Source organism: Homarus americanus, unplaced genomic scaffold, assembly GCF_018991925.1.
Source record: "Homarus americanus isolate GMGI-L3 unplaced genomic scaffold, GMGI_Hamer_2.0 scaffold27284, whole genome shotgun sequence".
Lineage (NCBI taxonomy): Eukaryota > Metazoa > Arthropoda > Malacostraca > Decapoda > Nephropidae > Homarus > Homarus americanus.
Genome location: NW_024738559.1, coordinates 2,561 through 29,722, shown reverse-complemented (window position 1 = coordinate 29,722; position 27,162 = coordinate 2,561). Strand labels below are relative to the sequence as shown.

The window sequence follows — 27,162 nt, the reverse complement described above, 5'->3', positions numbered from 1 at the left end:
CATGCTATGTTGCTCTCTGTTTTGTGTCACTTACGCTTCCATCAGTCCCTGGAAGTGCTAGAAGAGCGATTTTACAAATTTCAGACCAGATTCCTGCCCAGGCTTGCTCTCACTCATCCATCATATACAGGTTGGTGAATTACTATCTTAAAATGTTGTGTGTTCATTATAATCAATGTAGTGTATTCAAGGTTTTATGTTTAGTTTCTGGTTGCCCTGTGCAATGACGGAAAGGTTTATAATGAGGAGCGAGAGAAAACCCCAAGCAAATACACATTTCTAAATATTGCTATGATAGTGATCCTAGAGTCATATGTATTATACTGGATCATTATTTTTATTTTTTAGGAAAATTTTGAACTAACTCGATCATGCCCGAATTCTCACAAACTGTGGTGGTATCTCATTGCTGTACAGAATATGGAGATAGGCGATACATTATATGAATATACGGAAGAGAGGTATGACTTTACTGATTTCTTTTTATTTTTATTTTAGTTTCTGAATGCCAAAAATTGCAACATATTATATAAAGGATATAGTTCATATTTTTTTAGCTTAACCCTGTCTGTCAGGTAGTTCGTTAAAGTTCGTAAATCCATTTTGAAGATCTAGGATAATACACTAACTCAAAGTCTGGTAGATGTGGGGGGTGGGGTGTACTTGATAATCAATACTTTTCCTCGCTTTAAAATGGCGGATTAGAAACAAAGTTTACAGGCAGGAGGTGTAAAAAGTCAGGCATACCTTTTCAGCCAATACACTAAGGGTAATGTAATTCTATCTACATGGAACTCAACAAAGCCACAGTGAAATTTCATTGAGCCTTGCATTTGAGTCTTACTGCTGCATATCCAAGAAATATTAAAATCTTGCTGAAATTTGCTTTGAAAGGATTATATACGTAGAGGTTTCTTCCTACACACACACACACACACACAAGACGCACACAATGCATGCACGCACACACACACACAAACACACGTGCACACACACACACACACACAAACACACGTGCACACACACACACACACACACACACACACACACACACACACACACACACACACACACACACACACACACACACACACACACACACACACACAAGATGGGGTGGAGAGGCATGCATGGGTGAGCAAGGAAGGACATAGACAAATATGAGTTTATTGAGATGGTCAGAACATTACAAAAAATTTTATTAACCACTTGTAGTAAAACTTGAGCACAATATTATCCATATAGTATGCAACCTCATTTACCTGTGTGTGACCCCTGAACTGCCTTACGGTCTGCCTCACACGAGCCAACACATCCTGCATCTCTCTCGCTAGCTAAGCATGTTCGCTACTTGACCATGCTTGAAGAAAAAAGAAGATAAAAATAACATAATTATAATTTCTAAAGGCAAAATAAAGAAAATAGAATATAAAACTATAAAATAAGAAAAATGAAGAACATGGGTGTAAACCATAGGGAATTGAACATGTATTGAGGCAGTAAGCTGTAACTGCTCACGACTTCCACCTGGCTCCAAACCTCACCTATGATAAAGATGCTCACCGAGTCAATAAAATAATTTAGTTAGAAGCACCATTTTTACCAAAATAATCCTGAATAGTTTATCTAAAGTTTGCTAAATAAATATATTTTAAAAGACAACAATCCAGTGATACAGGCATGAGAGCATGAATGGAGCCATGTGTCACAGAAGACATGAATTATTCTGCACTGGGGAGAATTCTCCCAGCCCAAATGATGCGGCAGAGCTCCCACCTCCTCATCACTCCTCCCCTCTGTCACTGACCCACTTCTACTAATCTCCTCAGCCTTCTATACCCACTCCTTGATTGTTTAAGCAAGAATAAGAATAAAGAGATGAGAAATCATGCAAAAAAAAAAAAAATAAAGAGAAGAAATAAAAGTAATTAAAGAATAAATAGAAAATAGAGACAAGAAAGAAACATTTATTATGTCTGGGAAAGAAGTAAATTTTTCCTCATTCTCTCTATACACTCAGTTACAAGGAGGAGGACAAGGACCCTTGTGCAAACCCAAACTCGGTGCACCCCACCACCTCATCACTCTCCTCACCTTCTATGCTAATGTTTGAGTAAATAAGAACAAGAAAAAGAGATAAGGCAGAGAAATCAAAAAAAGACATAAAAAGAAGAAAAAATAAAGAGAGAAAGAAATCGAGTAAATATGACTAAATAGAAAATAGAGATGCTAAAGAAACATTACGCTCAGGTGAAAAGTAATTTTTCCTCATTTTCCTATGTTACTGACCTGATCTGATGCAATGTCATCACTCATTGAATATAAACTCTCTCTCTATTTGAGGTAGGGTGAGGGATTAGGGTTTCATATTACTGACATTCTGATGCATTGTCAGGTCACTCATTGTTGGAGGGGGATTAATAGGTCTCATGATCTGAAGATGTCTTGAATAAGTTGAAAGCTAAGGTGCCCAGTTTTCCCACTTATGGAATGTATACAGTACAGTATATATAACTGTAATGCTAGTTTTTATGTCTCGGCACTAAGCTTTAACACTGCATGGCTGATTGTGTCCTGCAACAGTAATGTGCCAGTACTGCACTACATAAATTGTCACGCAAAAAATAGCAGCTAGTTTAAGGTACAACCTCAGACAATGGCAGAATAAGAACTGCGATTCAAGCAGCTAGGTCACCTAAGGCGCCTGGCACGGGGACGGATTGAGCATGATGCACACTGGAAACTCCTGGAAATTTTATTCCTAGGCCCAGAAAGAGAGAGGTTTACTTGGAATATTTTGGAGAAAATGCCCTAATTTTCATCATCCTCAGAAACCCTGTTTAAAACCCGAATACAGAGAGTTTTCTCCGCCCAATTTCAATTCCAGCTAGGTTGATTAATCCCTTATCCGAAATCCTTGGGGCCAGAGGAATTTCCGGATTTCGGAATTTTTTCGGTTTTGAATGGTTACTTTTTTTTTTTTTTTTTTATGTGATAGCCCACCCGCATAGGATCACTGACCCACATCAGGGCCTGGGGGGATATAATAAAAATTATATTAATAATAAATTCATAGGTCTAGGTCAAATGTAGTTTCTCACTTTTTGATCTTTTTTTTCATTCTTGTATTTCTTTATTATTATTATTATTTATTATTTACAGTACTCCTGTATTATTGTTATTTTTATAATTTTATTATTATATATTATTATTATTATTAATGTTATATTATTTATTTTATATTTTATTGAAAATTTTATTTACTTTGAATAATTATTATTATTACAGCTCTAATTCTCGTTAATCCTGAACTAATAGGGAGGGTGTCCGCTTAACGCATTGTCCGAATTAAACCGACATTTATTAATGTCGATATATTTCAAAGTCATTGCCGCCATGATTTATCCCACTTTCCACTGTAATCGTAATTTCAGCAAAATATTACATTTCAGAATGTATTATATCAAGCACAGTATGAATAGAATATCATTGTAATATAACAGTATTTTACCCGAAAACTAGTAAAAACGAATAAAACATCGTCGAAAGTTTAGGTAAAGTCTTTTGTTTTCCATATGTATTTATCCTATTTTACATTGAAATACATCACATTTCAGCAAAACACTATTTATTTCCTCGGAATATATTCATCAGAAATATGCTTATAAAAATATACGCAGGATGTAACAGTTTTTAACTGAAACCATTCAAAACACCATCTCTAATAGCCCGTTCAAGGAGAGGACTGGGAGAAATATTGAAAGGCAGACTGACAAGAAAACAGGATTTTAATAAAAATATTGAGAAATATGATCAATTAGGATAGAATATTATATAATACAAACGGTTTTAACTGAAACCAAATAAAAGCGATTACGGTAACATCTTTTGAACTAACGAAAAGCTAAAAGTCATTAAGCTGCCACGATTTTATCATATCACTGAATATCGGATGTAATTTCACAAAATATTACATTTCCATGAATGCATTGTACTAAGTGCAGTATGAATAGAATACGTATTGTAATATAACAGTATTTTAACCAAAACTATTAAAAACGAATCATTTCTGAACATCGAAGGTTAGGTAATCTTTTTTTTTTCATTATGTATTTTATCCTATTTTAAGAAAACATCACGCCAGCAAACTACTATTTATTTCGAGAAATATTCATTCCAGGCGAGTTAGGGTAAAACATACTGTGATGTAGTTTTAACTGAAAACGATTCTAAAAACGCAGGACTGCCTCATTGATTGATACTCAACAGCTGCGTACTGTTGTAAACAATAGGAGGTTAAAGTTGATCACTGCTATATTACGGTGAAATATCGAAAAGGTTTTATTACCAGTATTTTTAGACCAATTATTACCGTATACCGTATATAAGATAAGTTAGCCTGCTAAGAACTTCAACATAGACTACTGAAAACACGCTAAGGTAATTTAGCCTATTGGTGAGTCCATTTGCTGAAGAACTGCCAATCCTTTCATTACACTGGTACATATTTACGTTTCCATTGTTTACTGGCAGTAAATGGTAAGTATTTTCATGTCTGAAGCTGCTATATCCCCCACACCAGTGTGATGGAGATGTTACATTTAACCAAAAAGATGCTGGTTTTATCCCAGCAGGGTGGACCAGCATTTTAGCTTAAGGTCCTGGCAATATTCCTAAAAAAAAAAGTTCTTAGATTTGTCAGAATTATCCCAAAACCGATTAAAGGGTCCGAATTAACGAGGCCTAAATTACATAATTAACATTATTACATTTTCGTCCCCCAGGCCCCTGATAGGTCAGTGATTTCCGGGTGCAACATCCCTGTTAAAAAAGCCCCACAAAAAACCTACTAGAGCTGGTTTTAATTTGATAAAGGTTGTCAACCCTGTATTGAGAACTGGAGATTGGGGAAGGTGGACACGGAGAGAGATTATGTGTGAAAGTGAGTGTGTGGAGCGAAAGTGAGTGTGTGTATATGTAAATATTGGTTTTTCTTATAGGCTGTTTTGTAATACTACCATTCCTTTACAGGAATCAACACCTCACAAACACCATGTCACGATTGGCCGTAGAACTTGAGACAGAAAGTAAGATCACAACATAATGAACGCTTTGGAGTTCTCGAGATGCTGTGTTGAATTTTTGACTCAATTCATTCCTTTCTCATCTATTCCTAGCCTCGAGGAAGGTGGTTTAGCTACTTACAGGTAAATCAATTAATTGAAAGTAAGGAATTATGCTTGTACACATTAGAGGGTTTCAGAATGACATGAGTCATCATCAAATATTGGTTTTGTTTTACACTAAAATTCTTGGTTTGGACACCCCAATTCCACTGCCTCAAACCAAACCCAATCGAAGAGTCCGATTACCTCCTCATCAGACCTTGACCAACAAATTTATTCCATTGTATTTATGTTCAGTACATTATATTCATAGAGAATTACCAAGTATCTCTTTATATGTTTAGATGATTCTGTATTGTGTATCCATTAATTATTTTTGAATTCAAAGAAAAATAAAATGAAATATTTGAACCAAACCCAAATTTAGCCATATTAACCTAAATGCATCTATTATAATCATTCAGCAGCCATATTCAAAAATCAGCATTCAGCAGTTTTGGCAGGAAACTTGGTCTGGATCAGTTTATAAGCTTTATGCTCATGGCTCAGATCTTTTGCCATGACTTTGAGCTCACACAGCCAACTGTTTTGAAGTTCTCATGGGTGCTATCTTCTGGACTCTGTATAGAGGTAAGAAGAAAAAGTTGATGTTGGTGTTTTACATATTGTGTAAAAGGTATTATTTTTAGTTTATAACTGATGCAATGGATCAGGCAACTCAAGTTCGTAGCATCAACTCAAAGGAAGATTCTGAGAAGCCTTTATTTGCACAACTTGGTTATACCAGTATCAATTAAAAATTGAAAACCAAAGACAGGATCATTCCCAGGTCAACCAGGAGTTAGCAAGGAAGAGCTAGTTGCTGAAGGAAAAGTCTGTGCCAACCTCTTCTGTCACACAAATCCCTGATCCAGTGTATGCCATTAAACAAGTTTAAGACCAGTAATATACATTTTCTAGTTGTGCCTTTTGTTGTGGATTTCTCAGCTGGCTTTGTGCTTGCATTTGAGTGTTTCATCTAAATATTTTTGATGCAAATTTAAGGATAGAGTTGTCTTTAGAGAAGTCCAAAATGTTAATATTTATACCAATATACTAAAGGTTTATGCTGTATAATCTAGTTTCAAAAGATAAATATCTATTAGAGAATATTCCATTCTATTTCTGTAGGAAATAACAGCATTAATAATTTTAAGTGCAAATTTTCCAAAATGTTATAAAACAGGTGGTGGTGGTAAGTCTTAGAACAAATCAAAAAATTGTAAATAATTTGTTTATTGTTATGTATGATGCCATAAAAGGAAGTGGTATTGTCAGACATGGAAAGTGCACTCCATTGTGTGTGATGATTTGGAGAACTGTATCAATCAAGACTGCAGAATCATGCTTCATTAAAGAATAGATGGTGGCAATGTATCATGTTTTCAAGCTTTTAGACATGAGTTGCCTTGAAATATTTTGGTTGTAAATAATTTATTTATTTATTTTAATTTTTTCTTAGAATCAAGTTTTCTTCATTGAGCATTGACTTATTATTTTCTTAATACAGCACTGCAATATTCCTTATCTACCTGAACAGAAGATTTCAGTCTTCAAATGATGAAAATCTAGGTTACAAGTATTGGGAATGCTCAAATTATTTGGAAAACCACAGGATGAATCCTTTGGTTACAACAGATGTTTGATGATTGTATGTACACTCCGGAAAGCACATGCACTCAAAGGTAAACTAAGGATATATTTTAGCTGTCTTAGACTTGTTCTGATTTATTACTAATCACATGCTGGAGGATCCTAGACTTGGTTTTCATCCTCATAGAATGTATACTGCAAGAATCACCGGATCTGTGTTTAGCTCTTTAAACTGGGATTGTAGGATCAATCCTTCTTTTCAACATTCTATTCATTACAGGTTCTTCCAATGAAATTAATTCCCCAGGCCTCCACCCACTCAATTTCTCTTCTTAAAATAGAAGCTGACAAAGTATTAAGTTCGACACTGTTTAAGAATGAAGATGTGCCACAGCATTTGGGTGAATTACCCACCACACCCCACATTCAAGAACAGGAGCCACAGGGTGACCGCAAGTGGATTAAGGCTTTCCCAATCCTCACAGTAAGTTACTTAGGGGTTGAAAAGTGTTGTAAAGTAGATTAAAGAAAAATGCCATTTAGATAGCTGGCTCTAAGAATTTCAGTCTAGTATAGCTGAAGATTTTGTAAAATCCTTTATTGTGGTGAGTATGTTAAATGGTGAAGCCAAATTAAGTTTAAAAATATATTTCCTTAACTAATATACAGGTATTAGGCAGAAATATGCAAATATACAGAGTTGTTAAAAGTTTTGTCAAAGAATCTACCTTAACTCTCCTGATTTAAATATAGAGAACAATTGGGTAAAAATAAATATGGATATATAATCTCTTGTAAATACTTTTCAAATAAGGAATTACCACAGATACTAGAAACTGTGGTATAAATTATCTTTATTTGTTAATTTTCAGAAACTTGCCAAGTTTGAGGACTCCATAGGTGTGCAGTTTAACCACATCCGCCTGTTGGCACGCGTTCTTTACTGATCGCAGCATTGGCTTCAATAACCTTACCCTGGATCTAACCAACGGTTGGAGTTCCCAGGACACTGTACTGCAGCTAGTATCTTCAGAGTATCTCTACCGATATTTCCCTGAACATCATGAAGGTCATCTTTCGGTATGTGGTTACCAATCAGTTGGTTGTTGTAATCTTGATTTGAGAAATATGAATTATTTTTCCCTTTTTTTCAGTCTTTTTTCTGGCTGTAATGTAATGTGTCTAGAAACAAAAGCAGTCACAAACTCTTCCACTATTCACTTATCATTTGTTTTACTAACTGCCATAACTGATGTGTTCTGCTGTAGTATCCTTCCATAACAGTTGAAAATTGTAGACATTTAAATGTGTCATAGTGTCTGTCTGTCTGTCTGTGAGAGATGCGAGTTTAGACTGAAAAAAATTCCAGTACAGTACCCGAAAAATTCCAGAGATGTGGGATTTTGCAGACTTGAGAAAAGTCGCTTCATTACCGAAAGTTCTGCACCAATTACAGTGGTCCTCGGTTAACTTAACGCCTCGTTAACGAAATTTCGTTAACAATTACCTTCCATAAGAATCTTCAATTCGGTTAACGAAAAAAATTCGATAATCCAAAATCCCTACGAAAACGCTTGTTTTGAACAGCAGCTGATAAGCTGAGGGGTACAGCCAATTCAGTAATCTCTTCTATGTTTACATTCGTTTCCAATGGAGTAAATATCAAGAAAATTTTGCTCCTTAATATTTGTGTATTTTTATACAGTATTAAAATTATTGGTCATTCTAAAATTTAGCCATCAAGCTGTCTCCATAAAGTTTTTCAACTATTATTTTTGGCGCTCGATATATGTAACTTTATTCATTTATTGAAACTCATTTACATGCACCACACACTGTCCTAGGCAAAGCTGAACTGTACATGTAATGAGAATAATGTACTAAATGTACTAAAATTTTGTCTAGTGCAAACTATGTCATGTTTACATTCAAATTAATCACTATCTTATAAGAATTCCAACAATGTAAATTATATTCTCCCAGGTCACTTCTATGACATTGTATAAGCAAAAACAAATACTCAATCTAAAGAACATAAATAAACAATAAATACTTCACCAGACCTTGGCGCTAACTGTCAAACATGTCACTGTCACCTCCCTCCCCACTTCCCAGCAAAGGTTCTGGTTATACAATAAAATCACAGACTAAAGTTGGGGAATATAATTTGCATTGCTGGAATCCTTGCAAGACAGCGAATAATTTGAATATAAGCGTCAAATATTTTGCACAAAGATAAAATTTTTGCTCTCTAATAAAATTCTTAAATTAGATCTAAAATTTGTATGTCTAATGCAAACTATAGCTTGTTTATATTCAAATTAATCACTATCTTATAAGAATTCCAGCAATGTAATTTATATTCTCCCAGGTCATATCTATGGAATTTTATGAGCAAAAAGAAAAAACTAAGAAAATTAAATACTTCACCAGACCACTAACTGTCAAAGTACACCACCTCCCTCCCCCCTTCCTTTCCCACGCTCGCTCCTCCTCCCTCCCTCCTCCCTCCCTCCTCCTCCCTCCCTCCCTCCCTCAGACAAATGTTTGGGGATTTCACTGAGCTTACAGTTTAATCATATAATATCTCAGACTAAAATTTGGAGAATATAATTTGTATTGCTGGAATCCTGCAAGACCTGCGAATAATTTGAATATAAACGCCATATATTTTGCACAAGAGATAAAATTAATCACCTGTATCACATTACAGTAGTGATTTAAAAGTAAGAATGTATATATGCGTTTATATACAGGTGCTCCCCGACTTCTGAAGGGTTAGGGACCAAATCAGGTCATAAGTCCGAATGGTCGAAGTCGACATAGATAAAAAAATAAAATAAATAAATAAAAATAACATTATTTTTTTTAATAAAAATCTACAATGAAATACAGTACAGTAAAAGTAATAAATAATGAGGAATGGATACAGTGTGACTGAGCACTTACCAATGTAGTCAGCTGAATGCACATGGGGCCCCATAATTTTCTAATTATACATGGAGACTACATTAACTGGAAAGCGTTCGTTAGAAAATCGTGTGTCATTTGAAGAAAAGAAAAAAAATTGAAAAAAAAATGGTCACAACTGCCTGCTGTGAAGTCCCCAAGGTCGTAAGTCAAAGCTGATGCAAATCGAGAGTCCTAGCTGAATATATATATATATATATATATATATATATATATATATATATATATATATATATATATATATATATATATATATATATATATATATATATATATATATATATATATATATATATATATATATATATATATATATATATATATATATATATATATATATATATATATATATATATGTAATATTCAGAAATTTCAGAGTAAGTTCAAATGCCCGCCATGAGTGATACTGGCGTTCAAGGTCATCTGAGGAGGGGCGCTGCCTGCTCGTGCGAGATTGCGGAACTAGGCCTATATGATATTAAATGTAATTTACCGAATTAATAATGATACGATTCATGAAGTTAAGGACTATTATTGAATTTGAAATTATTATAGATCGTTTAGCAGTCTGAATAATGTTGCGGGTGTCCCAAGGGAGTTATTAATTTAGGCGGTAAATATATCACGTGGGACCAAGCTAACGCCTTGAGGAGACACGGCTGGCTAGGCCCAGTCGGAGAGCATTCACACAGACAAAGGCGTTCAGCGTCCATCAGAAATAGTCCACGTGGCCTAGTCACCTGTGCTGCACTATTGCAGTATAACAAGGTTCCGTCAGAACCCACTTGATTGGAGTTGATTGGAGTTGACCGGAGTTGACTGCGAGATTGACTGCGTTTGGACTGCGTTGATGATTGAGGGTGGCGTTATGGCCATTGGACCCATCAAGGTAGGCCTGTCACTGTTTAGCGGGGTAGCAAAGGATCTCTTGAGTGAGCAGTGCTCCCGACAACTAACACGACAGGACCAGCATCAGCAGTGGGTGATCAGTTCTTACCACTCGGTGCACAACCCCACATGTCCCGAGCAGCTGGTGAAACCCTCTTGCTAACGGGAAGCTAAAGTTTCTCTCAACTCGCAAGGTCTGATTGGCTCACTCTCTTCCTGCCCATGGGCCACTGGGAGTACACTGAGGCTATCTGAGTATATTAATGGTCACACACTGAGACGTGAGTCTAGGACTCTAGGAGATACCTAGAGGAACATTTTCCCTCCCTATGCAGGTGTAGTTAACACCATTCCTCAGACTGATATTATCTTGGCGTGTGTAGTTTAATAGTTTCTAAATAATTTTGATAATATTGTTTGAATTGTTTGTGCCATTAAGTGGAACCAGGTGATACTGTGATTTGATTCTTTTAATGCCTCTAATTGTTCTTCATAATTCTGACTCAGGTATAACCTTGTTCCCCCAGAGTAGTGGTTAGGTTAGGTTAGGAAGTGTACATCTGTTGGGGTGCTATAATTTTTGTTAGTGCCCTTAAGGCCTATTCATTGTAGAGTATTTAATTTCTTAAATTCTTTACCATTTCCTCAGTGACTGATATTATTTTGCTGAAAGCCCTTAAGGCCTATTCATTGTAGAGTATTTAATTTCTTATTTTTTAGTACCATTTCCTAAGTGACTGATATTATTTTGTAGCCCTTAAGGCCTGATCATGTGTGCAAGCAACATTTCTTAATACTTCAAATTTATTGTTGCCTGTGTTTCTAATAATTTCTATGTCATTTATAACTTTATTCCCCAGAGTAGTGTTTTAAGTTTAAGTTAAGAAGTCATATTGGTGTACCATTATTTGATTGTGTTTGTAGTGTTGGAGGAATATAAGTGTCCTAAATTTTACAGTGTGTCTCATTCATCCCAGTCACAGGCAGCTATCCTTCCAGGTCACGGACAGTTCATTTTGTGTAGTAGATTTAAGTGTTCTTGTGCTGGTTGGGATTTTTTCTCAAGAGGAGCTTCACTGCCTTTACCATCTATTAAATTTTAATAAACCCCAAGTCAAGTGAGAAATTAAAGTCCAGCAAATTCAGACCGATTTACATATATATATATATATATATATATATATATATATATATATATATATATATATATATATATATATATATATATATATATATATATATATATATATATATATATATATATATATATATATATATATATATATATATATATATATATATATATATATATATATATATATATTTTTTTTTTTTTTTTTCTCAAATTAACTATGTTATCTTTTGTGCAAAATATATGACATTTATATTCAAAATATTCCTGGTCTTACAAAGGAATCCAGCAATGTCAATTATATTATCCTAACTTTAGTTTGAGGTATTATTTATTAAAATTTAGTGGTTATCACATCTCCTTGGGACGGTTGGTGGGGGGGTTGGGAGGAGGACCGACCGACCATCTGTTCCCTGTGAAATTATTTTTTTATTAACTGAAGATATTTGTTTTAGCTCATAAAATTCATACAAATTATCGGTCTGAATATAATTTACATTGCTGGAATTCTTATAATTTGATGATCATTTTGAATATAAACATCATATTTTTGCATTAGACATACAAATTTTAGATAAACATTTTCTCAAATTAACTATGTTATATTTTTACCAAAATTATGACATTTATATTCAAAATATTCCTGGTCTTACAAAGAATCCAGCAATGTCAATTATATTATCCTAACTTTAATCTGAGGTATTATTTATTACTAAATGTTAAAACCCTGGAAGGAGGATTGAGTGGGGGGGGGAGGAGGGTTGGGACTGACCGCGGTTGGAAGAGGCAAGGTGGGGTACTTTGATTGACAGATAGTGTTGTGAAGATTATTTTTTTATTAACTGAAGATATTTGTTTTAGCTCATAAAATTCATACAAATTGCAGTCAGAATATAATTTACATTGCTGGAATTCTTATAATTTGGTGATCATTTGAATATAAACATCATATATTTTTCATTAAACATACAAATTTTAGATAAAAATTTTTCTCTAGGTAACTATGTTATCTTTTGTGCAAAATATATGACATTTATATTCAAATATTCCTGGTCTTACAAGGAATCCAGCAATGTCAATTGTATTATCCTAACTTTTGTTTGAGGTATTATTTATTAAATTTAGTGTTTTCCCCCAAAATTTCTCTGAGAGGAAGAGCCAGCGAGTGTAGTGTGAGAGGGGAGGGAGTTGAGTCCATTATTTGAATGGACATTAACTTGGCGACTGTATTTCTCTTAAGTATTAATTGTGTGCATGTACCATCATAAAATTAAGATGTTATTTTACTACAACATAGGTATGTGCCTTCAAAAAGTGGAGTTGGGGTCAGGCGGTTTCTATGGAATTAATCCCATATGTTCTGTTGTTCATAGCAGTTCACTTAACACACGGGACCCTTTGGGTTCAATTGACCAGCGTTAAGTAATTTATTATATATATATATATATATATATATATATATATATATATATATATATATATATATATATATATATATATATATATATATATATATATATATATATATATATATATATATATATATATATATATATATATATATATATATATATATATATATATATATATATATATATATATATAAATATATATATATATATATATATATATATATATATATATATATATATATATATATATATATATATATATATATATATATATATATATATATATATATATATATATATATATATATATATATATATATATATATATATATATATATATATATATATATATGGTCCCAGCAGTTAGCTTCTCCGGTCACAGTCATGGGCTAGTGGGCCGTGGGTTCAATCCTGGCGGGTTAGGTGTTGATTGTAGAAGTCCGTGCTATTTAGGGAATTTTTGAGTTGTTCTGACTTTATGCATTTTGGCTTTACTTTTTATATACTTTTCTGTGAGCTGGAACCAATTACCCAATATCCCATTGAAACAATGGTTTGGATTATCTTTGTGCCTTATCTCTCCAGTTAAGCAATACTTGTAACCTAGATTTATCATAGCTGAAGACTGAGATCTTCTGTTCAGGTAGAATAGAGATATTTACAGTATACTGTATTAAGAAAATAATAAAAAGAGGGGTGGTTAGGGGAGAGATAAGAGCAATAAGTCAATCATTGAAAGGGTTAAGGTATCATTGGATATTGCTCTGAATTATTCTTGATTATTTTTTATATTCTCTTTCTCCATCTGTGGTATCATCATCCCTTTGTTACAGTTGTTGCGGTCATCATTGGTAAACAACCGTACTCAAGCTGTTGTCTGTGATGATTTGGGAATGACAACAATATGCAATGTATTCGCATCTGAAACCTAACTCAAAAACTAAGGACGTGCAGACTTACTGGAAGCATTTTAGGAGCCCTGTACATTGATAGGGTAAGATAATTTAACAAATACATTTGTGGTCAAACTAAGAGATGTACTATTAAACTTTATTGTATATTTTATAAATTTGAGAGTTTAGCTTGATTTATAGAGCTTTCTCAGTAGTTTATCTTTATGCTGATGGAGGATATTTATTAAGTGTCTTATTTGATGCTGACTTAGAGGTGAAAATGAGTCATTGAGACATTATTTGCTGTGTCTGATCAGTGGGAAGATCATGAGTGAAGGCACTGGATGCAGTACCTTTAATCAATAGACTGTAGTGCATCAATAGACATTACCTTCAAAGGAGTGTGTTGCAAGCCACTGTTGATTGCCCCACCAAGTTAATCTTCTTTATAGGAGTCATTTGGGGTTGGCAAGCACTTCTCTCATGGGTCACCTTCTACCCATCATAGGTTCCTCACAGCTGTCAGTCTTGTGCTGTTCCACTGGTAATATTTTTCCATGCATTATTACACCTCTACTCTGTTATAAGTGAAGTACTAGTTTATGACTCCTATATTCAAGAAAACAGAAGCAAAAATATTTTGTTCATATTGTGTTCAGACAAGATGAACATAATTCTAACCCAACCACCCAAGCTTCACTCCAGCCATGACAGCAACTTTCCTCCCCAAGACGAACACAAAGAAAATTAAATAGTTTTACTGGTTATTTTTATAATTTTTATTACTTCTACATACTGTACATATCTTTAATTTACTCTAATTTTATAAGAATATAGACTGGTATACAGTATATGTATTTATAATCAATTGGCCATTTAAAACCAATGGTGTGAACTAAACAAAAATAAAACATGAAATCTATGCATTTTTTCTGGTTTGATAAGTTTTTTTTTTCATTACTTACAGGTTGTTTTAATGATTTATAGTAGAATTTGAAAAGGTATTTGATAAGTGAACAGAAAATCATTGGGGAGGTAATACAAATACACCTGCTATATGGGGTGGGAGAAGGCTATTAAATGCAGTAAAAGCATTCAAGAGGAACAACAAGTCAACAATAAGAGTAATAGGAAGAAAAGCAAAACATTTGAATTAAATGTAAGGGTGTCAGACAGGGATTCATTATGTCCCCATGGTTGTTCAGTACTGTATATTGAACTATTATACACTGGTGAAGGTGGTGATAATAAGCTTTCTTACTGGGCTGATATAAAAGAACCAAGTTGCCACAATAACTAGTGACTGCTCCTGTTTATGGTTAGGCTCTGTGTTTCTGATTCTAATGTGTTTAGATCACATGTTATATGGGTCCCAGGGAGCCAAGTTGCCATACTATCTCTCTCTCTCTCCAACTGTACTTAAATTCTTTAAAACTTTCAACTGTAAAAGTAGAATTGTTTTTCCAAGCATTAAATAAAGAATAATCTTGTATGTGCCTAGGATGAGTTGGGATAACTGATCAAGCTTGTGTTATTCAAATTTGGCCTTTTCTTAGTGATATGTTGAGATAGAAAAAGTATAAATGATTGCTAAATCATCTCAAATCTAATGCACAAGATTAATACAAATAAAAAGTTATAAGGCTACAAATACTTAAAATTTATTAAAACCAACATAATAGTATTCCATTTTTTAAACAATGGTTTTGAACCCTGTTTATCATTTTTTTGTGGTTTTGAAAGTTGGAGGAGAACATAACTGTATTTATATCCCATAGGGTTATCATCATTGTGAGGATTCTCTTAAAAATTACACTATTCTTAGATTTTGTAGGATCACTATGGTAGGATATGACTCATGTAATCATCAATGATATATCAGAAGTAATGTTGCTGTTGGATGCTATACAGACATACCTCTTTCCTAGGGAGAATAAACTTTGCCAGAGACCTTATCATACTGTATAAATACAAGGGTAGTATTATTTTCGTGTACACTTTTAATAATTCTTCTAATTATTATTTATTTTCTCCCAGGGTTTGATGTATTACATTCTGTCAAGTTTGCTTTTTCCCGCCTTCATCAATTTATTATGAACCAGGACTGGAATGATCCCAAAAGCAAGCTTCAGCAATGTTGCCTCACACCAGAACTATGGATGGTGGGGAGCCGATATTCCCATATACAAGTAAGTTTGTTTAGATTTATTGCAGTCAATGTAAATATCTAGTTCACAGAGCCAATATCTCATGAAACACTTCATGGTTTTTCCTCCTTTCTGTGCGTTTCCTTAACTCTTAAACTGCTGGTAAGGATTCTCCCATCCCTTTATGTGCCAAAATGGAACATAAGGAACATGAAACATCCACTGACGTTGGCTGCCATTCCTAATCTAACATCGTGATGGCTACCATTTGAAGGTAATGAAAACTTCTTTTGTGACCTTGTCCATCAGGTCTTTTTATTGCTTCAATCCTACACAGCCTTTAATTGTACCTAATCTTATCACTCTTTTAGCATACATCTTCAACACTCTTCTGAAGATTCAATGCCTATTTCAACTTCGATTCTTTCTTTTCATCATATTTAACAGTAATTTTTGAGACACTTACCACTCATACATCCCCCACTCTAGCAGTTATAGTTCTTAATGCAATTACCTTCATTCCATTGAATTATTTAAATTCTTATTCACACTTTCATAAGTATGAACACATTAATCCTTCCATTACCAAATTAATTCATGTAAGGATTTTATTCCTTCTGTTTACATAAAATAATACAAAGGGCCCAGCACAAGGTATTTGGCGCCTAGTAAGATAAGCTCATGGTATATATGTCCATTAGTGTATTGTTTTGTAACTCTCAAAACCTACCTGATAACATGTATATTTTCATCTTACGCATAACCAATGAAACACAATTTCTAAGTTAAGCTTATTTTATATGGTAGGTAATCCATAAAAAAATAATAGTACATGTATTTTCCAAAAACCCAAGTCATAATCCCCATAGTTATAAGACTTTTAATCCGGGCAGGTATGGACTTCTATGCGCAGTTGCTTTATTCCACAGGTCACCATAGGTCATTAACTATAAGCCTAGCTAATCATAGGATCAGACAAGCATGTCCTACCCCAAAATTTTACAGAAGCAGAAGAAATACTTCCATCTATACCTAATACAGTGGTCCCTCAGATAACTTGAGCACAATCCGTTCCAGCAGGCTGGCAGCAAAAATCTCGTTATTGAAACCATTGTTTAATGGTTTTGAGTAATTGGTTCCAACTCACAGTACCTAAATTCAAAATTTTTTTAGAAATTGACACAGCAGAATTGTATGTAGAAGGCTCCTGGATGATGATGCTGATGTGAATTTGAAGTGGGAGGGAAGGAAAGGAAGAGTGGAGATTGGAGGAGAAGCATTTCACTGCTTCTTGGAAGGTGAATCACCTTCCGCCAGAAATGTCAGGAACCTCTGGACTGACATTTTCTCACATGAACATCCTCTCTCCTTCTTGAAGTGGAAGGCTGAGGGCTAGCATCATCCTCTGTCCTTCTTGATGGAGGCTGAGGGGCATCATCTCTCTCCTTCTTGAAGTGGAAGGCTGGGGATAGCATCTTATTACCTCTGCCTTTTACTGGAAAAAGTATCAGTGTAGTCTGTGGGCATCTCTCCTCCTCTACTTATGTTTAAAGAAAGAGTCCATTGGAGTCCTCAACCTGACCCCTGAGTTAGTTCAGTTTTTCCACATCTGGAATGCACTGAAGCCAGTTCTGAACTTCTCCCAGTGGTAAATCACATCTTTCAACTCTTTAGTTGACATATGGTCATCACTTTCAATTTCCTCCTCTACACTGCTCAGCCTCTAACATCTCATCCAGTTGCTTCAAGTCATCAGGAGTAAGTTCCTCCTCCTTGAGAGACATCAACAGCTCTTAGACATCATCCTCTTCACTTCAAGGCCCAATGACTGACCAATGGACACAATCACCTGGTCAACTCTGTTTCTCCAATTCCTCAAAATCATGGACTACTGTAGCCATGGTGCTTTCCATGAAGAAATTGAGGGATCTGAGTGGAACTTCTTGCGTGATGACACAATAAATTTTAGCCTCAGGATGTTGAATTGTGTCTTCAGAACTATTTCAGTGTTAGTTCAGGATCATTGGAAGTTGCTTGATGACACCTCTAAACTTATTTTCTTCATGCTGCTTCTTGAAGTTGCTGATCCATTCTGGTCCATTGGCTGTATGATTGATGTAGTGTTTGGAGGCAAAAACAACACTTTCACAAAGTCAAATTGAATAAAAGTTCATTAGCAAGTTCAGGGTCATGACCAGGAGCATCCATGAGAAAGAGCCTTTAAAAGGAGTTTATTGGTGGTTAGGTAGCTCTTGACAGAGGCAAAACACATCAACATACATTATGTGAAGCTGTCTTGTCACCCATGCCCTACGGTTGGACTTCATAACTCAACTTTGTTCCTTTTGCCAGAACACCGGAACAGTATTAGACAAACACAGGCTAGCCAATCCTGAAGCAACAACAATAGAGGTAAGGACAGTCTTTGGGTTTGCCCCAGGTAAAACTTCATCTCTGGTAGAATCTTTTTGGGCTCTTTTCCAGAACAGCCCATTTCGTCCATTGAACACTTGCTATCATGGAAGATAATTTCTCTTATCAGTTCTTTAAATTCCAATACTGCCTGATCTGGGGTCACTAAATCTAAGGATAACTTAACTCTAATCTTAATTTCTAAGAGTCGCTGCCACCAGAACCCCTCTGACAGTATGTAGCTCGTTAGGTAGCCAGAGTGAACTAGGCATTGGGTTAGGTTTTCCAATGATCAGATCGATATGGGTAAAGAAAGGGTGAAACCATAATATGCCTTCATTGATTTATTTCTATAAAACACACTGGTAAAACATACATGAACAGGCCTTCTCAGAAGAACAACGGAATTTTGTTACCCAACTGGGCCCCAGACTCCTACATTACTGCTGGTCATCCACCCAACTTATTGCACAACACGTGAACGCCAGATTCCGTCGTTCCTTCTTACAATCCCTTAACACATCAGACTGTTCAGGGCTTAGCAACAAGCGTTATCATACATAGTAGCAACCATCGCAACACACCTGTTACACTCCATACCTGCAAGTATGTGACTCCTTGTGACTTTTAGGTCTATAATAACGGCCCCTCGTTCGCACACCTCGTGGTAAAGACGAAGGCTTGACCCTAGAGACATACCAGCACTATTTCTACGCTTGGTATTATAGGTCGCCCAAGTGACGACTGCAGTTTCTCACGGTCCCTTAGTTGTGACTATTCATGTGGGTGGTGCTGGGAATCCACCGTTCATAGTGGACTGGATAGTGGGGAGTAATTCCCCACCTGGTGTGGCGCCCAGGAGACAATAGGCCGGCGGCAAGATACCCCAACCACGTAGCACCTGTGTTGGACGCAGAACGGAAAGACTAAACATAATGCCTGACGGGCGAGTTATCCCATCCTCAACACATCCCTATCACACTTATATATCCGCAAAGCTTTAAACCGTAGTAACTGTTATTTATCAACCTTAATTGTAGGGGGATATAGCCCGCCAGGACACTGACCTGTGTTGACGCGCAGAACGGAAGACTAAGGCCGGCTTCCCGCTTCGCGGCCACATAGGCCTACAGTTTCCAATCAATTTACATTTTTGTTTCTTATGGTTCTCCCTGAACACTTTACGGTATATTGTCACTCATTTCTTATAAACACATATATTAATCCTAACTTATACACCAAGGTCAGGTCTTGGTTTGCTAGTGCTTGGTTAAATGCCTGATTTTAATATCAACGGGCATCTGAGGCGGGTACATGACGCACTTTGGAAACAAAAGCCTAATGATCATGCAGGGGTGTATCAACTTCACTTAAAACGTGTAATGAGGGATCCTCCTCTCACACAGTGCACTATTTGAACACAGACCTCAGATTCTCTGGATCACTGTACCTGTCGTGGGTATACGCCACGGTGTAAGAGGCCATCAAACCAACCAACCACCATACCACATATCCCAGATCACTGTCAACACCTCACATAGTTCTGATACATTTATCCCTTTTTCTCCATCATTGTTCGTATTTTCATATGATATCTGTTAGAGTTAGGTTCGCACAGGCCACAGACGTAAATAGTAGGACCTTCAAACCCTGCTCCACACTTAGTCTTACATACCCTAGTCCGCTCAACTGGACTTTAACATTCATCTTATGCCTACCCTGAGTGATCCTTAATGCTATGAATACATACACTTGATATGATATAATTATACCTGGGTACAATACTAACATGGTCTAGGAACCTTGAGTAGGGGAGTTGTCCTTTCTCAATGTTTCCCGTTTTCTGGGGTTCTACAAGCGCTGTGCATTTGAATGTTATGTAGCGTAATATGAATTAGATGGGATTTTTAGGGATGACAATGATGTGCGCAGTACATTAGGCCCCATGCTGGATTCAAACAATGTCAACACGTGATTTTTAAAGTTAAACTAGCTGTAAATAAAGAATATTTTCTTTAAAATAACACTGCACTGCGCTATATATTGTCAATATGTAAAATAAATTTCAAAATGACCAATAATTTGCTTGGAAACACAGAAAAAAAGTGTTTAGTTGAAGAGAGTCTCAAGCAAGATGTTACCTCCAGTGAAAACAGAGAGAGACTAACGCTTGTTTGGTGTGTTAAAAGGTTGGATGGCGTGCATAAAACTAGTGACTTTACCTTCAAGTCAGGTAGCACATTTGCTGACAGGGACCTGACCACCAATGCTTGCATCACAGGATTCAGCTTGAACATGCCCTCACTCAAGTTAATTTTTATACTGTATATTTTTATACAGACCGATTCCACTATCCTACATTTCTTAAAATCATTTCATTTGTAAACTAATTGGCTTGTGAGTTTTTTCTTTCACACTTGACATGTCATAACACCACACGACCCACTCCCCTCCATATTTCCTCTTCCTGCCCCCCCCCCCCCCCCCACCCCACCCCCCCCCACCTCACGATCCCCGCTGTCCTGCAGTTGACCTAACCTTTCCCCATCCTGCTCTGTCCTTTCAACCCATGTGAGTGAAATATTCTCCTTTTAATAAAACACTTTCCCCAACAAAGGAATTTTTTTCACTTTAATTTTTTTTTTATTTACTTGGATTAGGTAATTTGATATAACTTTGTCCAGAATTTGTGGCACCCTTGGCAATCACCCTCAAAAAAATTTAACACATCATTTCTTAACCCAAAATGCACATCTTCTGTGGTACATTTCAGTGTCAGGAATCCAAAATGCTTGTGACCAAGAGGATTTTAGTTTACGGATTTCTGGCATTACGGAGACTCTCCCATAAGTCCTATTTAAAATAAGCACCAAGTAATTCCTAGGCTGAGCAGAGATATTGTACAGTATTTCTAACCATACCCCACCTGTAAGCTGTATGTTATGTTATGGTATTTTTTAACTCATTATTTTGGGGAGATAAATGTGATTTTTTTTTTTTTTTTTTTTTTGTTACATACACAGTCAAACTTACATACAGAAAGTGAAAAAAAAACACTGGTAATTATCAGAAGATATAAAGTTTATTCATAATTTCAGGTAGATAAACTTTTTTGTTTTGTTTTTACTAAATTACATAAACACACTATCACTGGGGTTATAGATTTAACACTTTCTTTAATTTTGGGGACCATGTCAGGTACAGTCGGCCCTTAACATACGCGGGTTTAGCATACACGGATTTGCAAATACGCGGATTGCCCCGCCGGAGGAATATTCTGTACATTGAAGTAATTGAAGTACATTCAAATCGCGCGCCATTCAACCCGCGTGCGGCACCGAACACGGGACACCGCCCGCTCCCGCAACCTCACACACACACTCATAGCTCTCCCTCACTCAGTCAGTCTCGCTGTAACCACGCTTGTGTTGACATCTGCATTGTAGTTGCAAAAATATTACATTTCCGTGAATGTATTATATCAAGCACATTATGAATAGAATATCACTAGTATAACAGTATTTTAACCGAATACTTTTAAAAAAACGAGTAGCATATCTTGAACATCGGAAGGTTAGGTAAAGTCTTTTGTTTTCATGTAGTTTATCCTAATTTACATTGAAATACAATACGTTTCAGCAAAACTACCATTTATTTCTGAGAATATGGAAATGTAATATTTTTGCTGAAATGACGTACGTATTACAGTGGAAAGTGACGAAAGCAATGACTTTCGCTTTCTTTCGTTCAAAAGATGTTCCCGTAATCGCTTTTCGAATGGTTTTCAGTTAAAAAACTGTTGTATTACAATAATATTCTATCCTAATTCAATTGTGATGCAACAGTTTTTTTAACTGAAAATCATTTGAAAAGCGATCACGGTAACATCTTTTGAACGAAAGAAAGCAAGTCATTGTTTTCGTCACGATTTTATCCCACTTTCCACTGTAATACGTACGTCATTTCAGCAAAAATATTACATTTCCGTGAATGTAGTATATCAAGCACAGTATGAATATAATATCATTGTAATATAACAGTATTTTAACCGAATACTATTATAAAAACGAGTAACATCTCTTGAACATCGGAAGGTTAGGTAAAGTCTTTTGTTTTCATCATGTATTTTATCCTATTTTACATAAAAATACATCACGTTTCAGCAAAACTACTATTTATTTCTGAGAATATATTCATTCAGGCGCAGATTAGGTAAAATATACATGTGATGTAACATTTTTTTAACTGAAAATTATTCGAAAAACACATACCCTATAGCCCTGTTCAAGGAGAAGACTGGGAGGAGCTGAAGACGATGACAAGGAAAATGATTTTGATGGATTTTAATGAAAATATTCAGAAATATGGTATCGTAGTATTTATTCAAGTGAATTAGGATAGAATATTATTGTTATACAACAGTAGTGACGAGGAGGCGGAGGGATAGAGCGGAGAGGAGGTGACTGGCGGGAGCAGGGACGAGTGGAGATGCCAGCCAGTACATTACGGGTGTACAGTATTAATTGTTTTTATAGCTATTTTTGCATTTTAATATTAAATACTGTACATTACGTTTCAGCAAAACTACCATTTATTTCTGAGAACATGGAAATGTAATATTTTTGCTGAAATGATGTACGTATTACAGTGGAAAGTGGGATAAAATTGTGACGAAAGCAATGACTTTCTCTTTCTTTCGTTCAAAAGATGTTACCGGAATCGCTTTTCGAATGGTTTTCAGTTGTGGGATTATAAGGCTAATGATAGGATAGAATACTATTGTAATACAGTACGAGTACAACAGTTTTTTAACTGAAAACCATTCGAAAGGCGATTACGGTAAAATCTTTTGAATAACGAAAGAAAGCGAAAGTCATTGTTTTCGTCATGATTTTATCCCACTTTCCACTGTAATATGTATGTCATTCCAGCAAAAGTATTACATTTCCATATTTATTTCCAAGAATATATTCATTCAGTCACAGTTAAGGTAAAATATACTTGTGATGTAATATTTTAATGAAAATACGGTATCGTAGTTTTCTTTTGTTTCAAATTTAATTAACAAAGATTGATGTTTCAAATGTAATGAACAAAAATTTATGTCCAGTATCTATAAATACACTTTAATAAATGAATACTTTATGTTTTACATCGTCCTGTGCTACCATACCATGGATTTGGCTACTTTGGGCTAGCTATGATGACGCAAGAGATCTGCCCTGGCAACTGTACCGACACTCACAGCTGGTGGTGCTTTGGTGCATCGTTTCCATTGTTTACTGGTAGTTACCGGTAAATATTTTTCAACCTAACGAACTATTACCCGTTTAGAGGTCGACCCCCAATTTTTTGCCAAATAATTTGGTCTTAAAAACTTGAACTACACACAGGTATATACGGTAAATAAGGACATGGGGGGGGCCAGGGATTTTTTTGGGGGGGGGGGCAGCAAAAATATGCGGATTTTTAACATCCACGGGTATCTCTGTTACGTAACTCCTGCGTATGTTATGGGCCGAATGTATTGTCCGGACGGTACTCTAAGGCCAAACTCCCGACCAACATCAGTTATGGTTCTCCTCTCAATGTGGCTTATTATGTGTAATTTCAGACCATAGTGATGACATTTTGTTGCTTATTGGGCTGGCTGGCATTGGACATAGATAGGCATTTGCCAGTCAATAATAAGGGCCAAAAGTTACAAAACATGAAACACCATGTGGACAACCACAAGAAAAATAAATAAACTCTCTGAAATTGGTTATTGAATGCTACTGCGTGGTGCGCTCAAACTGGCTCACTTCACAAGTGTTGTATCTCGCCAGCAACACTTGTTCAACTTCACTTTAAGCCCGCACAGATTGTTTGGCGCTCATTTCAAACCGCATAAATCCTAAATATGTCTACGTAATTAAAAATTTTGATAAATACAATGCCATTGTTATTCCAAATACATGTACAGTATATTAAATGCTCGTAATCCGAGAGGGAGCTGCACTTAATTCAGGATATGTTTTGTTTTTTATATTTTCATGATTTATGATTTTCCAGGTGTGTATGGAACCTGAGGAGAAATTTTTCTTGTGGAATATTACTCTGGGTATAAGTGATAAAATTCTTAGTACAGTACACCCAGTTGGCCTAGAGATTAAACATTAACATTTGTTCATCCACAGAGTGATTGAGTGCAAAGGCCCCACTAATACCCGAGTATACACAGTAGCAGTGTATTTCCGTGGGAGACGATTGGCCAAGGCATCTGGGCACTCCATACAGCAGGCTGAGATGAATGCTGCTCGTGAGGCACTTATGAACTCCAAAGGTAATGCTACATTAACACAAGAAAATAATTTAGAACTATGACACACAGTACATGTTTGTCATTGATATACTTTTTTAGTGACTGTGATTGATGGTAACCTATTTTTGTTCTTCCACAGAATTGTTCCCACAGTTAGATCACCAACGGAGAGTAATTGAGAAAAGTGTCAAGATTCAAGGTGTAAATAAATCTGATTCTCCACACAGTGAAAGAGATTATAATAAGGACAAGGAACGTGAGAGAGAAAGAAGCGGCAGAGGATCTCGGAAAGAGGATGAAAGGCGAGTAGACAAAGAGAGACTAAGAGAAAGAGACAAACCTTGGGATGATAGAGGAGCAGAAAGGAGCAGAGGTGGGGAGAGAGGTAAGATGTTAAGAGAAAAAGATGTTTCTAGTGTAGATCGAGATAAACAGAGCAAGATGAGTGACAAAGATAGATTATATGGAGAAAAGGACAAAATTGCAGGAGAGAAGGAACGACTGTATGGAGAAAAGGGCAAATCAAATGGAGACAGAGAGAGAGTTGAAGACTCCAGGCGATATAAGTCAGATGGAGATGAAGAAAGAAGATATAAATCAGAGGTTGATAAGTTCCATGATAATAGGTCTCTTGTGAATGACCAGAAGTCAAGAGGAAATTTGAGGTATACATCTAGAGAAGGAACAGACACAGATAGACACAAAGACAGATGTAAAGGATATAATAGAAATCGGTGTAATGAAAATCCTCATGATGAAACTAACTTTAGGTCTGGTCGCAATCCTAGGAATGACTATAGCAGAAAACAGTCAAAGTCGGATTGGTAGGGACAGGCCTATGTAGATCTTGGAATGTTGTAGATTTTAAAGGAAATCAATGAGCCATACATGCAAAAGTTAGACAAGTGCTCAGATAATTGCCACTTGCTTTACCTTTCGAGTGTGAAAATAATTCATAATGAGTAAATTTTTATAAGTGACATGTTGCTGGAATACAAAACCGAGACCCCTTTGGGTTGATTTTAATTTGCTGATAAAGTATATTTGCCAGAAACTAAATTTTACTCGCTAATTAATTATTTTTAACTTTCTGCCCTTTTCGTGCTCAAGGCAGGGTACCTGCAGATGAGCAGATACGATCACTCCCATTGTAAATGCCTTGGTTAAGGACGTTCAGGTGATGGGGAAGTCGAAGGGAATGATTGAAACCTTCCTTTTAACGCATTCAATATTTATTGATGTGGTCAAAACCTGCAGAGGAAATGTTCATAATATTACATGGTGATTCATCTGATACATAAATAGTTAGTCTCACACAGTTTTATCTTAATTACTATTTATTAAACATAGTGACATAACACAAAGTTCATAACTCTATTAATCTTAGCTTCGTCTCATTCTGCATTGTCTTATTACTCCAGGTTAGGCAGAAACGAGTAGGCGTAATTAGTCGACAATATTTCAGTACCGAGGAGTATGTCATCACTTAGGCTGTACTTACAAGTGTGGGTCAATGCAGATCAGTATGGTGTTCCAAGAGACAACAGTACTGCGTAAATTGTCCCTGCACAAATTCTTGGACAGGATTGTGAGTTGGTGTTCACCAGTACGAACAGAGAGAGCGAGCGATCTACCTCATGGCGGGGTGGGCAGCACCGCCACCTGCCGAAGACAGTCCACTCAGCAGAACCAGGACTTGTCTGTAAACACTTCTACATCTGGCGAGGTCACGGGTCGAATGATTTAATGGCAGCTCACGCCAGCACTGTAGCTGAAGCCAGTGGCGATAACACCCATTTTCTTTTCATTCAGTGACATTCTTTCATTTTAGTTGTTATAAAAGGTGTTTCTTGTTACGGTAATCAATTTCCACAAGAAGGCTCCAAATCTGGTTTCATATAAGCAACATACATATTTCTGGCTCTTCTTTTGACTGATAGAAAGATGATAAATAATGGCAATAAGGAATGAGGTAAAAAGAACAAAGGTAACTAATAGGCTAGTGTGTTATTGAAAACCAGTAGATACAGTACATTACGGTAGTTCTCTTACTATACACAAATATTCATGCCATCTCCTACCTTACGTGGTCAGCTCCCACGGTAAGTAATGAGAAGTACCGGTAAGCAAAAAAGAAAGATTTGACGTACAGTAAAACCTCGATTAACCGCCCACATATGGGGGGAAGGGGCCGACGGATAATCCGAAAGGTCGGTTAATGGTACATAAAGTCTACGGAAATAAAA

General features: G+C 35.9%; 1 pseudogene; it reads left to right on the top strand.

Moving 5' to 3' along the window:
• On the top strand, positions 1-27,162 carry LOC121874058 (annotated as a pseudogene).